The sequence below is a fragment of the Teleopsis dalmanni genome, chromosome 1, assembly GCF_002237135.1.
Source record: "Teleopsis dalmanni isolate 2A chromosome 1, ASM223713v2, whole genome shotgun sequence".
NCBI lineage: Eukaryota > Metazoa > Arthropoda > Insecta > Diptera > Diopsidae > Teleopsis > Teleopsis dalmanni.
In genome coordinates, this window is record NC_051846.1 from 92814196 (window position 1) to 92817381 (window position 3186).

Here is a 3186-nt window from a genome sequence, read left to right on the forward strand (position 1 = left end):
GGCGTCTGACTAGAAATCAGATTCCCTCTGGGAGCGTAGGTTCGAATCCTACCGACTGCGAAGCACGGTCGTTTTTTTTTTATTTTTTTTAAATTATTATTTTTATTTTAATGAATTAAAATAATATATTTAGCATTAAATTATTAAATTGTAAAATTTATTTTTGATTTTAAAAGGACAAGAAGTAAGAAGAAAAAATATTTCGGTAGTTTTAAAGTTTATTTTCATTTCATTTCTTAATTAGCAAATTGGTTTAACTTGATTAGGTACAATTTGAATAAAGAAAGAATTTCATTTCTTAAATAATTTTTATTCAATAATTACTGATACAATAATTACATCTTTATAAAAATTTTTTAAAAGCAGTTTTAATTTTAATTTTCCTTAATACCTTATAATATATTAAATTGTATTGTCGTAATAAATTGCCTGATAATTCTTTTTTTTTTTAATTATTGCATGATAGTTTTATAATATGGACCTGATTTATAATCATTTCGTGGTCTTGATTGGGCCAGAAAGTTTCAAGACACGTCACATTGAACTGTCATTCAATGCATCATTTTTTAATATGAAACGCGTAATGCGTGGAATGTAAGCATTCGGATGGCTATTTTCCCAATCGAATTTTCTACTGTAGCGAGGCTCAATTATTGTTTGGTGGATATGTTAACAAACCCCTTGCCGCCTCAGTAGTCAGGTCAAGTGCTACATGGCAAATCTATTACAAATGTAGAACTTTGACTTATTACACAGAAGCAAATCAGATTTATCTAATGTAATATATGTCTTTACAGGCTACTGGACCTGTGGTATCTCCTGCAATTCCTGTCTACCAGCTATCGAAGAAAGAACACCAGAACTCCTGCTCTTTCTATGTCCAGGCTTGACCAGAACTAGGCTTAAGTTTCTGGTCCCCTTCTTCAGCACACTCGGAAATATCTCTAGCCTAAGCATTGGCCAGATTCTTGTCTTTATTAATAGCTGGATGTAGTTTGATCTTATCTTTACGAGGATTTGTGAATTTAAAACGGCTTTCTTAGGTAATTAAGGAGGATTCGGTCCTCTCTCCACCATAACTAACTAACTAACCATTTCAACAAACAAAATTAGTGTTTCTGGTGCAATCCATATCCACATCTAAAAAAAATTGAATGCTTATTGTGAAATTTGGCCTGTGAAAGAGTGATAGATGGATTACTTACGTTGATTTTTTTGTTGTTATCTTGAAAAGAAAAAATTCGACTAAATAAATGATATTAGAAAATGTGCACTGATGAAAGCAACCTAATTATTAATTGGGAGCTGAAAGAATTGCAATAATACTAAAGAGAGCAAAGAAAATACAGTTCCTATATTTAGAGAACTGGCATTTCTTCAGTAATTTTTGCTGTAATAAATATAACAACTAAACATTCGTTTACCAATTCCATGTTATTCTACATTTAATTCTGATTCTGTTAAGTGGGTATTTATAATTTATTTGCAGTTTCATATATAATTATTTGAATTGGACCTGGCTTAGATAAATCTAGACCGCTAGGTGTTAATCCTCTTGAACGCATCTCTTCCCCTTATTACTGGAGTAAAGTTTTCGCTTTGCAGTGGAAATCTTCTCCATATATTTCTAATTTCAACTAACTGATATATGAGGGCTGTGAACAGCATATATTTCTTTAATGATTTAGTTTAGAAGTTTAATAGAACTCTGGATCATTGTTTTGGCTTATTATTTTTTAACCGAAAACGTTTGGTGCAATTGTACGGAAAAGTCAAAAGTTTCGGTTTTAAACGGGTTCAGGCTTCAAGCACCTGGATTATGATTTGGATTATTAACAACATAAATAAAAATATTCTATGTTGATAAGAGTGAAATTGCTTGACTTGGGTTGGTGCTTTATATCCAATAAACAAACACTTTTACTCTAGAAATTCTAGAATTTGTCTTTATTTTATTTATATATAATTTTTATGTTTATTTTAAAATGTATGAAAATATAAAAAAAAATATTTATGTCACATATAGACCGCTTATGAAACATGCAGTCGTGGCCGAGCGGTTAAGGCGTCTGACTAGAAATCAGATTCCCTCTGGGAGCGTAGGTTCGAATCCTACCGACTGCGAAGCAGAGTCGTTTTTTTATTTTTTATATGGATTTTGTTTTTATTATTATTTAAATAAGTAATAATATAATTATTTATATTTAAATAAATAATAATATAATTATTTATATTTAAAAAAAAAACTTAAATAAACTTATTTTATTTTTATATAATAAGTAAATTCTGTTATTGCATATGATTTTTTACTTTCCTTTTATTTTTACATATTCTTATATTCAATCTATCAATCTATTTATTTATTGTTTAAATGAATTGTTATTCCGACCAATATTCAATTAGTTTTTATATTTGTTACTGGGCTTTGGTCGTTTATTTATTGTTTTTGAAAAATAAATTTTGAACAATATTATTTTTCTATTTCTGATATAAAAATTAGATTTTTTATGTACTTATACCAATTTTATATATAATTATTTGTATTCTTAAATTCATTCGTACACATATTTAATCAGGGCTCTATTTAAAACGATTTAATCGTTTCATTTCAATTTAAAAACAATTTATTAGGTCGGTTCCAGTTTTCATTTCGGTAAAATATCGGTTTCTTCCGGTTTTTGGGTTAGTTTCCAATATAAAGTTTTAGTGTTTTTATATTAAAAATGAGCTTTTTGTTATAGTTGAGAAGATTTACTCTTTTTAAATAGTAAAGTTGACAATTTTATTCAAAACACTGGCTTTTAGGTTTATAAATAAAAACTGTTCTTGAGCTTTTAACTTAAATCTCTTGAAGTTTTGACATTACATTAGTTTATATAACTTTTAACGTATATAAACAGATGTCCAGAGTTTTTACATAATTACCTGCCTTGTTGGTTCAACACCACAGTGTTCTAAATACACGCATCAATATAATGCGCTGATAGATTCCCCATTGAAATTCAAAGAAATTCTGCCGGTAGCAATTGAAGTTAAGTGTTTGGCATAACTTCCCCATTGGTAAGGAGCGAGGTCAACACGGGAGTATTCTAAATCTGTACCCGCTTGGGGAACGCGTATAAGACCTGCTTATGTTATCTAAGTGCATGGTGCTGAAGTTTAATTAGCCTATATAGGTATATTTTT

General features: G+C 29.1%; 1 non-coding gene across 1 annotated transcript; it reads left to right on the top strand.

The window, feature by feature from the left end:
* Positions 1-2042: 2042 nt before the first annotated feature.
* Positions 2043-2124, top strand: Trnas-aga. Its single transcript has one exon. It is a non-coding gene; the product is annotated as a tRNA-Ser (tRNA).
* The last annotated feature ends 1062 nt before the right edge of the window (positions 2125-3186 follow it).